An 18,049-nucleotide genomic window follows, 5' to 3' on the forward strand; every position below is an offset into this window, starting at 1 on the left:
TGCTGGAGCCTGGGTTGATCCAAACATGGTGCAGCCGGTGTTGCCTGCCTTTAGTGTGGATGCAGGGTGTAGAGTGGATTGTGAAATGTTTTTGCATATACAGTTTTTTCAGTTGTTTATGGATGATGTATTTTTGGGTGAGATTGTTGAGCAGACGAATTTGTATGCTGAACACTTTTTGAGGGACAACAGTGCCAGACTTAGGCCCCACTCTAGAGCTACCCGGTGGACTCCCACAAATCTGGAAGAGATGAAGAAGTTTTTGGGTTTGACTTTATTGATGAGCTTGATAAGGAAGCCGTCCATGGCTTCATATTGGTCTACCAGTCCCTTGATGGCAACGGCCACATTTCCTGCAATTATGAGCCGTGATCGGTATTTACTTTTGCTTCAGATGCTGCATTTTGTTGATAATACTTTGGTGTTGCCACAAGATAACCCTGACTGTGACCGTCTTTTTAAGATTCGGCCTGTTCTTGATCACTTTGGAGATCGTTTTTCAGAGATCTATACTCCAGGGAAAAAGATAGCTATTGATGAGTCGTTGGTCCTGTTCAAGGGCCATTTGGTTTTTAGGCAGTATATTCCTAGCAAGAGGGCACATTATGGAATTAAGATGTATATGTTGTCTGAGAGTAGGACAGGATATGTCTGTAATTTACGGGTGTACACTGGTAGGGATTCCACTATTGACCCCCCTGGTTGTCCGTCCACTTTTGGAGTTTCAGAGAAAAGTGTGTGGGATCTTGCTAGAGGACTGTTTAACAGAGGCCACCATTTGTACCTTGGTAACTTCTACACTGCTGTGCAATTGTTTAAGGAATTGTTCAAAGTGGACACTTTTGCTTGTGGCACAATCCGCTCTAACGATAAAGGTTACCCAAAAGAGCTTGTTTGCAAAAAGCTTCAGAGGGGACAGTGCAGTGCCTTGCATAGAGAGGAACTGCTAGCTGTGAAATTTGTGGACTGGAGGGAAGTGTACATGCTGACTACCATTCATGATTAGAGTACTTCACCTGTGACTGTTTGGGGTCAGGTTGCTGAAGTGCAAAAACCTGTGTGCATTGTAGACTACAATAAGCACATGGGTGGTGTGGATAGAGTAGATCAGAGGTTGGAACCTTACACTGCTATTCGTAAGGCTTACATTTGGAAAAATAAGTTGGCCATCCATCTTTTCAATTTAGCAACTTTGAATGCTTTTGTTGTGTTCAAGGAGTGTTCTCCAGTATCAAAGATGACTTTTGTTCAGTTTCAAGAGTCTGTGATAGGCAGCCTTGTTGTAGTGGAACAGGCGAGTGTTCCTAGAGTTGGGGTGGTGGAGGATGTGGCTAGATTGAAAGATCACCACTGTCCTGATTTAATTCCTCCTACGCCCCAAAAAAATATTCCCTGTAAGAGATTCAGAGTCTGCTTGCGACGATGTATGCGGAAGGAGAGTCGTATGCACTGTGCCGATTGTCCTTCTAATCCTGGGCTGTGTATGCCCACATGATTCAGATTGTATCACTCAAAAGAGTTTTTGGGAGCAACCGTGAGTCCAATAGTGTACTGCCTGGTTTGTATGGTTTTATATAGTTGTTCAGTTTCACGTTTGGGAATAGAATGATGTCTTTAGTTACTGCTGTTGTTTTTGTATGTATAGTTTTGTATCTAGTTGCAAAGGATTTGTGTTTTCTTTCTTGTTAAACAACATTTAATTACGGCATGAGTGAACTGGCGCTTGGCTGGCGGTGTGCGTGGACTGGTGCTTGGCTGGAGGTGTGCATGGACTGGCGGTGTGTGTGGACTGGCGCTTGCCTGGCGGTCTGCATGGGCTGACGCTTGGCTGGCGCTTGGCTGGCAGTGAGCCTGGACTGGCGCTTGGCTGGCAGTGTGCGTGGACTGGCGCTTGGCTTGCGGTGTGCGTGGACTGGCGCTTGGCTGACAGTGTGCGTGGACTGGTGCTTGGCTGGCAGTGTGCGTGGACTGGCACTCGGCTGGCGGTGTGCGTGGACTGGCGCTTGGCTGGCGGTGTGCATGGGCTGGCGCTTGGCTGGCGGTGAGCCTGGACTGGCGCTTGGCTGGCGGTGTGCATGGAGTGGTGCTTGGCTGGTGGTATGTGTGGATTGGCGCTTGGCTGGCCTTGCGCTCAGCTGGCAGTGTGCATGGACTGGCGCTTGGCTGAAGGTGTGGGAGTAGTGACTTGCTGCTGTTCACTACACACACTGCTAGCTAAACGCCACTCCATGCAATCCGTGAGCTGGTGTGGTTGCTGTGTCAGGAATGTGGGCATGTGAAAGTGATGGGCCCTTGAATGGCGCTGTCTGCTGGTGTGAGTGTTGTAATATGCTGGGCCCACGGCTGGCGGTGTGAATGGTTTTGCATGTGTCACACGTATGAAAGGTGTATGAATGGCCTGTAAAGAGGTTGGTGCCTTGTCGTGGCTTTACAGCTCACGAGCTATGAGTCAATGGTTCAGTTTCTCGTCCTTTCAATTATTAACAGTGTATTTCATTTTTGTGAAATCTCTGGTTAATATAACTGTAGATACTGAACCATCACTCACCCTTGTGCCAAATCCAACCAGTATGTATGTGTGCTTGAGGAACAGGTGATTGTGCAGAAATATTTGTCTTTTCTGTCTTTCTCAAGCAGGGTGTACCTTGTCCCTTTCTGTGAATGTTGTAATGTGTTGGTTTCGTGCCTGGTGGTGTGAATGGTCTTGTGTGTTTCACGTATGAAAGTTGTGTGAATGGCCTGTAAAGCGGTTGGTGCCTTGGCGTGGCCTTACAGCTCACAAGCTGCGAGTCACTGGTTCTGTTTTTTTGTCCTTTCAAATATTGACAGTGCATTTCATTTTTGTGAAATCTCTTGTTAGTAAAATGTTATATACTGAACCATCACTCGCCCTCGTGCCAAATCCAACCAGTATGTGTGTGCGCTTGAGGAATAGATGGCTGTGCAGTAATCTTTGTCTTTTTTGTCTCTCTGCCAAGGTGTACATTTCATCTAAGAAAAACCTACCAACTGCAGATATTGTCGTAAACTAAACACCCATGGGAGTACATGATGATGTCTCTCTTGTGGATCCCAACAAGTTATCTTACCCACAATGTCCTGCAAACCTCAAAATGTGACTGTCATATTTTCACGCTGCAGAAAGTAACAACAAATTTTCAACCCCCCAGCATTTCTCCAAGTATCCCAATAGAAATGGTACCCGCGGCAGAGAAGGGCCCAAAACCTATTGAGGCGACATCAAAATTACCTATCACAAACCAACCTGGTTTTGCAAGGGGGGTCCCATGAGTTTTTGGCCCAGGGCTCTTCGGCCATCTAGGGAAACCTACCAAACCCACAATTTTCTGGAAGCTAGATACCCAGGGGAGTCCAGTGAGGTATGGCTTGTGTGGGACCCCCAACATTCTCCTACCCAGAATCTCCAGCAAACTTCACATTTTGCTGAATAAATCACTTTTTTCTCACATTTCTGTGTGGGAATGTTCTGGAATCTGCGTGGATCCACAAATTTCCTCCCACCCAGCATTCCCCCAGGTCTGCCGATAAAAATGGTTCCTCAGTCGCGTGGGTGGGTCAAGGACTCGCGACAGGCTAGGGCCCAAAACCTATTGAAGCAACATCAAAATTACCTATCACAAACCAACCTGGTTTTGCAAGGGGGGTCCCATGAGTTTTTGGCCCGGGGCTCGGCGGCCATTTAGGGAAACCTACCAAACCCACACATTACTGGAAGCTAGACACCTGGGCGAGTCCAGCGAGGTATGGCTTGTGTGGGTCCCCCAACATTCTCCTACCCAGAATCCCCAGCAAACCTCACATTTTGCTGAAAAATTTTTGTTTCTCACATTTCTGTGTGGGAATGTTCTGGAATCTGGGTGGATCCACAAATTTCCTCCCACCCAGCGTTCCCCCAGGTCTCTCGATAAAAATGGTACCTCACTCGCGTGGGTGGGTCAAGGACCCGCGACAGGCAAGGGCCCAAAACCTATTGAGGCGACATCAAAATTACCTATCACAAACCAACCTGGTTTTGCAAGGGGGGTCCCATGAGTTTTTGGCCCGGGGCTCGGCGGCCATTTAGGGAAACCTACCAAACCCACACATTACTGAAAGCTAGACACCTGGGGGAGTCCAGCGAGGTATGGCTTGTGTGGGTCCCCCAACATTCTCCTACCCAGAATCCCCTGCAAACCTCAAATTTCGCTGAAAAGAATCACTTTTTTCTCAAATTTCTGTGTGGGAAAGTTCTGGAATCTGCGTGGATCCACAAATTTCCTCTCATCCAGCTTTCCCCGAGGTCTCCTGATAAATATGGTACCTCACTCGCGTGGGTGGGTCAAGGACCCGCGACAGGCACGGGCCCAAAACCTATTGAGGCAATATCAAAATTACCTATCACAAACCAACCTAGTTTTACAAGGGGGGTCCCATGAGTTTTTGGCCTGGGGCTCGGCGGCCATCTAGGGAAACCTACCAAACCGACACATTTCTGGAAACTAGACACCTGGGGAGTCCAGCGAGGTATGGCTTGCGTGTGTCCCCCAACATTCTCCTACCCAGAATCCCCAGCAAACTTCAAATTCCACTGAAAAAATCACTTTTTTCTCACATTTCTGTGTGGGAAAGTTCTGGAATCTGCGTGGAGCCACAAATTTCCTCCCACCCAGCGTTCCCCCAGGTCTCCCGATAAAAATGGTATCTCACTTGCGTGGGTGGGTCAAATCCCGCGACAGGCAAGGGCCCAAAACGTATTGAGGCGATATCAAAATTACCTATCACAAACCAACCTTGTTTTGCATGGGGGGTCCCATGAGTTCTTGGCCCGGGGCTCGGCGGCCATCTAGGGAAACCTACCAAACCCACACATTTCTGGAAACTAGACACCGGGGAGTCCAGAGAGGTATGGCTTGCGTGGGTCCCCCAACATTCTCCTACCCAGAATCCCCTGCAAACCTTAAATTTTGCTGAAAAAATCACTTTTGTATCACATTTCTGTGTGGTAAAGTTCTGGAATCTGTGTGGATCCACAAATTTCCTCCCACCCAGCATTCCCCCAGGTCTTTTGATAAAAATGGTACCTCACTCGCGTGGGTGGGTCAAGGACCCACGACAGGCATGGTCCCAAAACCTATTGAGGCGACATCAAAATTACCTATCACAAACCAACCTGGTTTTGCAAGGGGGGTCGCATGACTTTTTGGCCCGGGGCTCGGCGGCCATCTAGGGAAACCTACCAAACCCACACATTTCTGGAAACTAGACACCGGGGAGTCCAGCGAGGTATGGCTTGCGTGGGTCCCCCAACATTCTCCTACCCAGAATCCCCTGCAAACCTTACATTTTGCTGAAAAAATCACTTTTGTATCACATTTCTGTGTGGTAAAGTTCTGGAATCTGTGTGGATCCACAAATTTCCTCCCACCCAGCATTCCTCCAGGTCTTTTGATAAAAATGGTACCTCACTCGCGTGGGTGGGTCAAGGACCCACGACAGGCATGGTCCCAAAACCTATTGAGGCGACATCAAAATTACGTATCACAAACCAACCTGGTTTTGCAAGGGGGGTCGCATGACTTTTTGGCCTGGAGCTTGGCGGCCATCTAGGGAAACTTCCAAACCCACACATTTCTGGAAGCTAGACACCCGGGGGAGTCCAGCGAGGTATCGCTTGCGTGGGTCCCCCAACATTCTCCTACCCAGAATCCCCTGCAAACCTCAAATTTCGCTGAAAAGAATCACTTTTTTCTCAAATTTCTGTGTGGTAAAGTTCTGGAATCTGTGTGGATCCACAAATTTCCTCCCACCCAGCATTCCCCCAGGTCTTTTGATAAAAATGGTACCTCACTCGCGTGGGTGGGTCAAGGACCCACGACAGGCATGGTCCCAAAACCCATTGAGGCGACATCAAAATTACCTATCACAAACCAACCTGGTTTTGCAAGGGGGGTCGCATGAGTTTTTGGCCTGGAGCTTGGCGGCCATCTAGGGAAACCTACAAAACCCACACATTTCTGGAAACTAGACACCCGGGGGAGTCCAGCGAGGTATCGCTTGCGTGGGTCCCCCAACATTCTCCTACCCAGAATCCCCTGCAAACCTCAAATTTCGCTGAAAAAAAACGCTTTTTTCTCAAATTTCTGTGTGGGAAAGTTCTGGAATCTGCATGGATTCACAAATTTCCTCTCACCCAGCATTCCCCCAGGTCTCCCTATAAAAATGGTACCTCACTCGCGTGGGTGGGTCAAGGGCCCGCGACAGGCAAGGGCCCAAAACCTATTGAAGCGACATCAAAATTACCTATCACAAACCAACCTGGTTTTGCAAGGGGGGTCCCATGAGTTTTTGGCCCGGGGCTCGGCGGCCATTTAGGGAAACCTACCAAACCCACACATTACTGGAAGCTAGACACCTGAGGGAGTCCAGCGAGGTATGGCTTGTGTGGGTCCCCCAACATTCTCCTACCCAGAATCCCCAGCAAACCTCACATTTTGCTGAAAAAATCATTTTTTCTCACATTTCTGTGTGGGAATGTTCTGGAATCTGGGTGGATCCACAAATTTCCTCCCACCCAGCATTCCCCCAGGTCTCTCGATAAAAATGGTACCTCACTCGCGTGGGTGGGTCAAGGACCCGCGACAGGCAAGAGCCCAAAACCTATTGAGGTGACATCAAAATTACCTATCACAAACCAACCGGGTTTTGCAAGGGAGGTCCCATGAGTTTTTGGCCCGGGGCTTAGCGGCCATATAGGGAAACTTCCAAACCCACACATTTCTGGAAACTAGACACCCGGGGGAGTCCAGCGAGGTATCGCTTGCGTGGGTCCCCCAACATTCTCCTACCCAGAATCCCCTGCAAACCTCAAATTTCGCTGAAAAGAATCACTTTTTTCTCAAATTTCTGTGTGGTAAAGTTCTGGAATCTGTGTGGATCCACAAATTTCCTCCCACCCAGCATTCCCCCAGGTCTTTTGATAAAAATGGTACCTCACTCGCGTGGGTGGGTCAAGGACCCACGACAGGCATGGTCCCAAAACCCATTGAGGCGACATCAAAATTACCTATCACAAACCAACCTGGTTTTGCAAGGGGGGTCGCATGAGTTTTTGGCCTGGAGCTTGGCGGCCATCTAGGGAAACCTACAAAACCCACACATTTCTGGAAACTAGACACCCGGGGGAGTCCAGCGAGGTATCGCTTGCGTGGGTCCCCCAACATTTTCCTACCCAGAATCCCCTGCAAACCTCAAATTTCGCTGAAAAAAATCACTTTTTTCTCAAATTTCTGTGTGGGAAAGTTCTGGAATCTGCATGGATTCACAAATTTCCTCTCACCCAGCATTCCCCCAGGTCTCCCAATAAAAATGGTACCTCACTCACGTGGGTGGGTCAAGGGCCCGCGACAGGCAAGGGCCCAAAACCTATTGAGGCGTCATCAAAATTACCTATCACAAACCAACCTGGTTTTGCAAGGGGGGTCCCATGAGTTTTTGGCCTGGGGCTCGGCGGCCATCCAGGGAAACCTACCAAACCCACACATTTCTGGAAATTAAACACCGGGGGAGTCCAGCGAGGTATGGCTTGCGTAGGACCTCCAACATTCTCCTACCCAGAATCCCCTGCAAACCTCAACTTTTGCTGAAAATATCACTTTTTTTCTCAAATTTCTGTGTGGGAAAGTTCTGGAATCTGTGTGGATCCACAAATTTCCTCCCACCCAGCATTCCCCCATGTCTCCTGATAAAATTGGTACCTCTCTCGCGAGGGTGGGTCAAGGTTTGCAAGGGATTCTGGGTAAGAGTACCTGGTGAGAGCCAGTCAAGTCACCCCATCCATGATTCCCCTTGTTGTCTAGTTTTCAAAAATGTATAGGTTTGCTTGGTGTCCCTAGGTGCTGGCAGAGCTAGGGTTAAAAAACAGCTGGGCACGTTGCAAGAAAAGTGTCATTTTTCACTGTGAAAAAGTGGTGTGTCCACGTTGTATTTTGGGCTGTTTCCTGTCGCGGGCACTGGGCCTACCCACACAAGTGAGGTACCATTTTTCTCGGAAGACTTTGGGGAATGCGGGGTGTGTGGAATTTTGTGGATGCACGCAGATTCCAGAACTTTCCACCACAGAAATGTGAGGAAAATGTGTTTTCTTTGACAATTTTTTAGGTTTGCAAGGGATACTGGGTAACAGATCCTGGTGAAAGCCAGTCAAGTAACCCCATCCTGGATTCCCCTGGGTATCTTGTTTTCAACAATGTATAGGTTTGCTAGGTTTCCCTAGGTGCCGGCAGAGCTGTGGTTCAAAAATTACACAAGACACTTTGCAAAAAAAGGGTAATTTTTCACGGTGAAAATGTGGTGTGTCCATGTTGCGTTTTGCGCCGTTTCCTGTCACGGGCACAAAGCCTACCCACACAAGTGATTTACCATTTTTCTCGGAAGACTTTGGGGCACACGGGGTGGGTAGAATTTTGTAGATCGACGCAGATTCCAGAACTTTCCACCACAGAAATATGATGAAAATGTGTTTTGTTTTTACAATTTTTTAGGTTTGCATGGGATTCTGGGTAACAGAACCTGGTGAGAGCCAGTCAAGTCACCCCATCCTGGATTCCCCTGGATGTCTAGTTTTCAAAAATGTGTAGGTTTGCTAGGTTTCCCTTGGTGCCGGCAGAGCTAGGGTTAAAAAACTACAGCTAGGCACTTTGTAAAAAAAGGGTCATTTTTCACTGTGAAAATGTGGTGTGTCCACGTTGCGTTTTGCGCTGTTTCTTGTCACGGGCACTAGGCCTACCCACACAAGTGAGGTACCATTTTTCTTGGAAGACTTTGGATAACACGGGGTGGGTGGAAGTTTCTAGATCCACACCGATTCAAGAACCTTCCACCACAGAAATGTGAGGAAAATGTGTTTTGTTTTTAAAATTATTTTGTGTTTGCAAGGGATTCTGGGTAACAGAACCTGGTGAGACCCAGTCCAGTCACCCCATCTTGGATTCTCCAGGGTGTCTAGTTTTCAAAAATGTATAGGTTTGCTAGGTTTCCCCAGGTGCCGGCAGAGCTAGGGTTAAATAACTACAGCTAGGCACTTTGCAAAAAAATGGTCATTTTTCATTATGAAAATGTGGTATGTCCACATTGCGTTTTGAGCCGTTTCCTGTCGTGGGCACTAGGCCTACCCACACAAGTGAGGGCCCATTTTTATCGGGAGACTTGGGGGAACACAGAAAAATGAACTATAATTTACATGCTGGCTACTCCCAATTTTGGAAATGTGCAAATATCTACTGTTTCTAAACTCTATATTTTGTTCCCATTTCAGAAATACATAGGTGTCTTTCATACCGATTTTTCCATGTATACATTTTCCCAGAATAATTGCCATATACCCGGTACATAATAAAAAACCATTGCAAGACGCTGCTCAGTTATTGGCTCTGGGTTCTTCGGGTTCTTGGTGAACCTACAAGTCCTATATATCCCCACAACCAGAAAGGTCCAGCGGATGTAATGGTATATTGCTTTCAAACAGCTGTCATAATCAGAAGAAGTTACAGCTGAAAACGTTGACACAAATGGCAGTTCTTTTCAACTAATTTTCAATTTTTCCTATATTTAACTGTTAGTTTCTATAAAGAAACCTTGAAGGATTTACACAAATGACTCCTTGGTGAATTCAGAATTTTGTCTACTTTTCTAAAATGTATAGCGTTCCAGGATCCATTATTGCTTTCATACCCATTTCTACCATTAACTGGAAGAAGGTTGAAAGCTCCAAAAATAGCAAAAAATAGGCTATATCCTGGTAAAATGCAAAAACTGTGTAAAAAATGTTGGTTTTCTGTCATTCCCTAAAAGCTGGGAAAATGGTGATTTCAGCCCCACAAACCCTTTTTTGACACCATTTGCAGGGAAAAAAACAGACACTTTCATTTGCAGCACTCTTTTCCCATTTTTCCCAAGAAACCCAAAATTTAGCTGTATTTTGGCTAATTTCTTTGTCCCCTCCAGGAGAATCCACAAACCCTGGTTACCTTTAGAATCCCCATGATGTTGGGAAAAAAGGACGCACATTTGGCATGGATATCTTGTGTGGTCAAAAAGTTACAGGGGCCTAAGCACAAACTACCCCAAATAGCCGAAAAAAAGGCTTGGCACGGGGGGGGGGGGGTGGGAGGGGAGGGGGGAAGCCTAGCAGCGAAAGGGCTAAGGGAAAGGATTGTATATGTCTGTTCCTATGTATTGGGGAAGGGGAGTGGTCTACTATGGCATTGGGAATAGAGATAATGGTGGCTATTGATGTTGTAACACTATCGACTTTGTTATTCGCCTTCAGTTGTGTATCAGTGAAAGCAATAAAAACATGTTTAAAACATAAAATGACCAGGGATGGAAACTAAACCAAGCAAAACTAACAAATGCTTTTCATGTTACAGTTATCCACTTGTTCTTCTGAATGTAAACCAAGCACGCAAATGTATTTCCTAATATTGAAGTTAGCTCTCATTAGCAAACAACTACTTGTAACCCTGATTGGAATTCACATATACTATATCAATCTTAATTGTGTTTCAGGTCAGAAGAAAGAATGAATTTCATATTATAATAGAGAATGAAAATACAGAAAGAATCAGAAGGTATATCATAGAGAACATCTAAACTTACAAGTTTAATATTCATAATATAGTCAGGCTAAAAATGTCCTTTAGCTTTTAGAGACCAATGCTCCAGTAGTTCATATTAAGCACAACGGTGCAGCCAGGGATGTGACAATACCTAGGGTATTTTTTTCTCTCTCTTGTCCCATTTTCCCGTCCCCATGTCTACTACAAATCTGACAGTAGTGTGGGATGAACTGTGGTTTTGGGAAAGTATGGAAACTATCATCGCTCCTTTTGGATCTGGATTTCCAGGTCACAACTACCAGCCCCACAAGTGCCCTCAGGAGCAGCACAGAAGTGTCAAAGAGAAAAAGATTAGCACAGATGACCAAACCCTGAAGATGAGTGAAAGAGGTAGGGGGCCACAGTTGGAAAATGTAAAGATAGCAACTACAAAAATAAACTCAACACTGGAAGTTGGACAATCGTGCTGAAGCTGGTATGAGTCTGCAAGAGTAGACAACAAGCTAATCATCCAGTGGAGAAAGAAAGGGTCACTTTGCATGTCTGTTACATTTTTTCCCTTTTTAAAAAAGGGCTAACAAGTCAGGTTCAGTTTTTATTAGAATTTTGTGCTGCATCCCAGGTGGAACTGAGCTGTTACCTTCACAGAAAAACATTCTGGGACAGAGAGGGTCTGGCTTAGACTGTAAGCTCCTGTCCTTCCTAATAAAAAATGACCAGACAGCTTCAGTTCTTATAGGAGAGGGGGGCAACACCTGGTTAAAATATAGTTTAGCTTAAAAGAATTAATAAAAGGGTCTTCCAACTAGCACCTTAGCACTAGCACTAGGGGGAATCTGCTTCTTAATAATGTCAGTAGCAGGAACTTCATTCTTCTAAATGATTTTGGTAGCCGGAAACTCCTTCTCCTGAAGATATTCAATAGCAGTAAATACCTATTCATGAACATTGTTTAGTACCAGGAAGATCCATCTATTATACAATTTCTAGAAGGAAACTCCTTCTCCTGAGCATTGCCAATAGCAGAAACCTGGTCATGTAAAGTTTCAGCAGCAGGAAGCTCTTATCTTGTACAGTTTCATTAGCAGGAAGCTTCTTCTTCTGAATTGTTTTAGTAGCAGAAATTGCCTTCCCTGTTTAGTTTCTATAGTGGAACCCTCCTTCTCCTGTCTAGTTTCAGCAGCTGGAATATCCTTCTCTATATTTTTATTGGAAGAAAGTTCCTTATCTTGGATAGTTTCAATAACAGGATTTTCCTTCTCTTGAATAGTTTCAATAGCAGGAAGTCCTTTCTCTGGCATACTTTGAATAGCAGGAAGTTCCTTCTCCTGTGTAGTTTCAGCTGGATGATGTCCCTTCTCTTGAATAGTTTCAGCAGTAGAAGGCTCCCTCTCTCCCATGGTTTCATTATCAGGAATTGTATTTTCTTTTATATTGTCATCAGCATGAAGCCCCTTCTCCTATATAGTTTTCAACAGTGTGATTCTCCTTCTCCTCTGTGCTTTTCAGTAGCAAAAAGCACCTTTTCTTGTAGAGTTTTAATAACATGAAGTTCATTCTCTATATAGTTACAGCAGCATTCATCACTTGATACATTTCTAGATTCTCTAGAAAGTGGCCCAGAACTCGGTGTTCTAGACCCCCTGGCACTGAACACTTAATCACTGTGCCAACCCAAGACTGAAAACCATTTAAACTGCAACCACCCAACAGCCCACTGAGCAATATTTGAGTGAGCTGTGTTTCAGGAAGCGGTCAATTCTACGAGAGATCACATGCATATTTAGTGGTATTCCAAACCCTATTTAATTATGGAAGAGAAGTTCAAGAGCTCTAGGAAACCATGGATACATTTTAAAGATTTGTCTTTAAAATCAAATTCAAATCCTAGTGTACATGATATGAATTGTTACTTTAATAAAGACAAACAGAATGGTAATAGGAAAGTTTACTAAAAGCATAAACAGACAAAAATATTTTATCATAATGGAAGTATATTTTATGACAATGCCACCCTCATTTCTTTACTAAGCTAAAGTTAGCACCAAAAGAAAGCCTTATGTGAGTTTCAGATGGTTCACACTTGCATACTGTTTGAACAATAAGAACATGTTTTCGAAGTCAGGCGCTGCCCGACCTTTGGTCGGCAGTACCGACCTCGGTATTACGATGCGACCACCCATGTGGCAGTCGCAAACATGCATTTTACAATAGAAGATTGTGCGGCAGTCAGAAAAGGCCAGCAGCACAAGCTTCCATTGTAAAATGCATGTTTGGAAACATCCATGGACCGTGCGTGATCGTGCCTGCCACGCGGTGCAGGGATGTTTAGGGGGGCACCATAGGTGCTCCCTAGGCCACATAGCGGCGGGCCAGGGGGAAGGGGCCCTGCTAGGGGCCACCAAAAGCACTTTCCGACAGCCGTTCCATGTCGGAAAAGCCGACAGCAGAGCCAAGCCTGGCTTTGCCATCATAAGGGGATTATGGTGTTTTCCAACGGTCGGAAGCGCCACAGACAGTCCCTCCGCCTGATGCCTCTGCGGCGGGGGGCCTGCAATGTCAGATGTCAGGTGGACGGCAACCAATGGTCGGTCGTTGCGGTCCACCCGATATCGTAATCGGGCCCTCAGTTTTTATGTTCAGTATAATAGCAAGGTCTGCTATTTTTGTGTGCACTGAGAGCTGGGCTGATAATGAATGTCTCTTGTTATCCTTATAAAAGGGTGGGTGATGTGATTCAGCGGCCCTGCCTCCACTGTGTCACTTAGTACTGAGTCACTTTTCTAACCCTTCACACTCAGTTCTGAGATTATATAACATTATCTAGTTGTTGTTTAACCTTTCGAGATAAACAATTATCAGAAAACGATCTGGCCCCCTTCTTTGAACAATAAAAATCCAGAAGCATAGTTTAGCTTACCATGGAACTTTGTTTACAACTATGGGGCCGATTCCGATCCTGTAATTTTTTTTCCCGTACGACTCGCATCCATATTTTTTTCCGTACGAATCGTACAAGTCACGTCCGACCCGTGAAGTACGATTCGTACGGGAAAAAGTACATACGGATCAGCCCTATCCGTACTAATCAGATCGGGAAAAGTTGTACGAGACGTACCCGGACACTTTTCCGTGCGAATCGTAAAAATGCAGTCCGACCGTACTAGTACGATCCTGACCGGCTTTCCGATTTACTATTTGTACGGAAATCGTCCGTCCCATACACGGGGAATGACTTGTACATATGCAATGTCTGTGTACGCACCGTACAGTAGCAATGTCGGTGTACGCACCGTACATAAGCGATGGCGGTGTACGCACCGTACATAGCAATGGTGGTGTACGCACCGTACAAAAGCGATGGCGGTGTACGCACCGTACATAGCAATGGGGGTGTACGCACCGTACATAAGCGATGGCGGTGTACGCACCGTACATAGCAATGGGGGTGTACGCACCGTACATAGCGATGGGGGTGTTCGCACCGTACATAAGCGATGGCGGTGTACGCACCGTACATAGCAATGGCGGTGTACGCACCGTACATAGCGATGGCGGTGTATGCACCGTACATAGCAATGGGGGTGTACGCCCCGTACATAGCGATGGGTGTGTTCGCACCGTACATAAGCGATGGCGGTGTACGCACCGTACATAGCGTTGGCGGTGTACGCACCGTACATAAGCGATGGCGGTGTACGCACCGTACATAGCAATGGGGACGTTCGAACCATACATAGCAATGGCGGTGTATGCAGCGTACATACACAATGCATGGGGTGTGTGTCTGTATGACTCGTACCCCTGTACCGTACTGAACCACGGACACTGTAAAACAGCACAAGGAGGGTCTATTCGACTCGCACAACACCACAAAACACGTCTACACTGCACAAAAAATGGAAAGGACTGACCTGGACACATCCAAACAGGCAAACAGAGGGGCAAACTTACAACCACCCCATATAACACACCCACCAAAAATTGAAACTGAGCCACACCCACAAATGGACCAATAAAAAGGGCCCACACACACAAACCATGAGCCTTTACAACAGACTCACTGCAGCTAGAGAGCACACACCAACAACTGCACCCATCCACCTTAACATATACACCTTCACACAACCTCCTTCACACATACCCCCTCTACACATTCAGACCCACACCGTCACATTCAGACCCACACACCCACAACCATCCACACCCTCACCCTACACCATGCCCTCAGACAAGAATCCAAAGTTCACAAGGGAGGAGCTGGAGATCTTTGTCAAAGAAGTCATCAGAGTCGAGCCACAGCTGTTTGGAACATTGGTCAGACAGACCAGAATAGCTGAAAAATCACGCCTGTGGCAGAGGATTGTCGATAGGGTGAATGCTGTTGCACCCATCAGAAGGACCAGGAATGAATGCCAAGCCAGGTGGTACGATCTGCGGAGGGCGGTCAAGCGCAAAATGAATGATGACTACGCCCAGAGCAACATCACTGGAGGTGGTGCACTCCGCCGACCAGTACATTGCCATCCCTGGGAGGAGAAGGTGATGGCCATGTTTCCGCCGGTGGGAGTACATGGACTCCAAGGAGTTGCAGAGCCTGGTGAGTACACAAACAACTTACGTAACATGGGGGTAATGGCATCCACACCCCAACTACACCAAATGCACGCAACTACCCCCAAGCCATCACCGGCCAGAACCACAGTCAAAAACTACGCTAATGCCAATAACATGTGTATGCCCCATTGATAAAGCAAGGCCATGCTATGTCCCATGCTACATGAAGCACCAACCCAAGAATGGATGTCCGGTATGCTGGGAGGGTGGGTGGCACAAAACGCATATTTGAATAATAAATCAGACACAATTGCCCTCATCCCATATCGCCCAGTTACATAACCATGCACCATGTGCAATGCACAGGGATTGGGAAAGTACTGACAGGATAGCTCACACTTGGCCCTGGTGTAGGCAGCACAAGGCCCTCCTGTGACCAGTGCAAACACAAACACCAAGACAACAAGGTCAGATATCTAGGACAGGAACTCACACTCACTGTCATGGCAGCATGCTCCATGGGGGGACAGCTACATCACCTGGGAGCCCTAGGACCAAATCACACTATACCCACCAGCAGGCCCTGTCACACACACCCCTTGCACAAGCAGACACCACCAGGACACGCAATGGATTTACCCACTGTCACAATGGACATGAAACACAACAAGACCAATACATAGCCGAAGAAGCATCCAAGCCATAAATCGACATGTCAAAGACTCAGGAGAACATATCAATCTGTCCCCTGCAACATACCCATCTACAAATGAACATTGAGGAGAATGCTAGGCACATACAACTACCTGGAGAAACAGTGCCAACTTGAATGTGTATGAAACATGCATGTTGCATGAAACAGCATTAACATTGTATGTCTCTCACACTCAGGGCAACCTGATGAATATCCCCCCAACAATGGGGGAGAAGAATCACAGTCACAGGCTCGAGGGGAACCTGATCCCACTGGCAGCGACGCCTCTCAACACTCCGCGGATGACCCCGACCGACATGGACCCTCTGCTGTCCAAGCCCCTGCAGAACCTGGTACAGGAACATCTGTGCCAACCACCACCCCCATTCCTGCCACATCCCAGGAGACACCGAGGAGCCCTGCCCGCAGTGAACAACTGAACCAGTCTGACCAGGAGGGACAAGGTGCGGCGGGCACCCAGGAGGAGGCAGACAACACCGCCACTGCCATCCCTCAGGGGTCCCGTAGACCCGATGTGCCCACAACGGCAGGCCAGGCTCGTGTGGGCAGGGGCGGTGGGAGTGGAGGACGGCGGAGGCGAGAACCTGACCAGCCAGCTGAAGGGACCAGTATGTCACACATCCACAACATCATGGAGGCATACCGGCGTGACACCAGGGAGTTCAGCCAGGTAGTGGAGACCCTCACAGAGATCAAGAACCAGCAGGCAGAGCAAAACACCAGTCAACAAGAACACCAAGGACGGATGGAGGCAAGACTGGCTGAGCTCCTGGCGGTGCAAAGGGACATAAGCCATTCACTCCATCGGATCGCCGACAACATGGGCAACCCTCCCTGTGCCACCAGGCGCAGACCACCACCAGCCACAGGGAGGGAGGAGGAGGAGGATTCGTCCGACGGAGCGTCCCAAGCATCGCCAAGGCCTGCATCTGAGGGTCCCGCGAGGAAGGTGGGTCGTCCACGGAAAAGACAATGAGAGGCAGCGGCCCATCCACATCTCCCAGGTCACCTGGCCTGGCACCTGGCCTTCATGTGCGACAGCATCAGCTCATTGACTGACATCATCTGCCACATGGACTTGTTGGTCACAGTCTGACCAATGATGCCAAACACTGTGGTCTGGACTCTGATGACTTCAAATCCCCCTGTGAACTTTGGATTCTATGGTCCCTGCATAGCACCTTTTTCTGTGCACAAATCACGCCCCAGAGCTATAAATAAAAAATTAAGACATGAAATTTTATGTTGCAGTCATTTAGCATGAGTCCACAACATACGTGTGAGGATATGTCTAAGTATGCCTGAGTGTGGAACAAACTCCAGCCATCCATACACTTGGATCTGAGTCCGGTCGAGGACACACATGGGTCAGAATGTTTCACAAAATACAGACATGGAGCCCAATACTCACCCGTGATGGTCTCAAGCTGCTGAGGGAGTGCTTGCAATACTGCTCAGACAGACCAATTTGGAAGAGTATCATGAAGGTGTAGAGGTCATGGGTCATGTTGATGTTCCCGGGGAGGGTGTCCCAGGTCTGTTTGGCGAGGTGGGAGAATTATCTCCTGCATGCAGTTTTTATGTGGATGTGATGAATGGTGGCCAGGGCAAGGTGGGCTGCATGGAGTTGGGCCAACGGGGTGTTGGATGACAGACATCCAAGGTCGGTGTTGGGTCTGGGGTTGTGAACTGCCTCCTGAGTGTGGTTGAGGAGTCTGAAGGTGATCCTGCAGCACACAGTGAGCCATTGTACCTATCTCAGGTGGACGGTGATGTGGCTGGGGCGGGGTATGTTGCAGATGAGGTGTGCGGATGCACCCTGGATGTGGACAACTTCTCCTGCAGTTTTGCTGTTGTTCTCCGTAGAGGCCGGTGCTGTAGTTGAGCCGGCTGGTGTCGTGGACCAGGGGGACGGTCTGTCTTGCCTTGGAGTGGATCCATCTGTGGGTCATTTGCAGCATGTGGAGGGTGTTGTAGCATGAGGTACAGATGGTGGTGACTTGCATGGTAATTGTGAGCGATGGGTCCATGATGAACACCAGTTTGCGTGCGTGGCTACTGGGTGCTGGTGCGGTGCACAGACCAGTGGGACACAAGGAGTTGACCCAGCTGTAAGGGGACAATCCTCAGATGATGACCTCTGTCCTGTCCAAGTCCAGCC

This window comes from Triturus cristatus, chromosome 8, assembly GCF_964204655.1.
Source record: "Triturus cristatus chromosome 8, aTriCri1.1, whole genome shotgun sequence".
NCBI lineage: Eukaryota > Metazoa > Chordata > Amphibia > Caudata > Salamandridae > Triturus > Triturus cristatus.